Consider the following 1,042-nt stretch of genomic DNA (forward strand, 5'->3'; position numbering starts at 1 on the left):
AACATCTTTCTGATATCCTCTGCTTTCAGCCAAGATCCATCAGACATCAGCAAATAAATCCCTCATTCCATGGCCTCTTCTAAATCCAACTTGAACCTGTGGAAATTCTCTGTCAATGTATGATTGCAGCCATTTCTGTATTACCTTTAGTAAAACTTTAGTCACATGAGATAATAAAGATAGTGTCGGATGATTTCTGCATTCCATTGGGTCACCTCTCTTTGTTATATATGCGTACACATGCAGCAATTACAAATATGTATATAGCCACCATCTGCTTCTTGGAAACCCTATACAGGTCTCTATGGTTGCAGTCGTCTCAACAACACTTAACAACAACAACAACAACATATTTATATAGGAGTCCTGGTGTGACACTGTAGGATAAGCACTGGACTGAAAGGTGGGTTTGAACTGCAATGTTGGCAGTTAGAACTCACCAGCCTCATCTCGGAAACTCTGTATAGTGTCACTATGAGTTAGAACCTACTCAGCGGCACTTAACAACAACAACAACAATAACACAGCATAGTGGTTACGAGTTGGGCTGCTAACCTCACAGTCAGAGGTTCAGAACAGTTCCACGGGAGAAAGATGAGGCTTTTTGCTCCCGTAAAGATTTACAGCCTTGGAAACCCTATACAGTGTTGCTATGAGTCGAAACTGACTCCACCACACACCAACACCACCACCATATGTTGTATATACATGTATTCTGTATATTTAGCTTAGATATTGACCTATGTATCCACTCACAAATTATTAATTGTTATTACTGTTCCTGCAATATTATATACATTACACTTACCATTGTTGTCATTTAGTGTCATTGAATTGGTTCCAACTTGTAACAACCTGGTATAGGCTTCCAAAGAGTGGCTTTGATCTGACATCCTTGTGGTTAGCAGTTCTGCACTTATCCTACAGTGCCACCCCAGAAAATAAGCATAAAGTTACCCTTTATGCTTACAGAATTCTTAGTGTTTTCCTCTACCTTATTCATTGTGTTGACTTCCTCCATATTGTGTATAACATTTTCCTT

This window comes from Chrysochloris asiatica, unplaced genomic scaffold (genome assembly GCF_000296735.1).
Source record: "Chrysochloris asiatica unplaced genomic scaffold, ChrAsi1.0 scaffold00026, whole genome shotgun sequence".
Classification (NCBI taxonomy): domain Eukaryota; kingdom Metazoa; phylum Chordata; class Mammalia; order Afrosoricida; family Chrysochloridae; genus Chrysochloris; species Chrysochloris asiatica.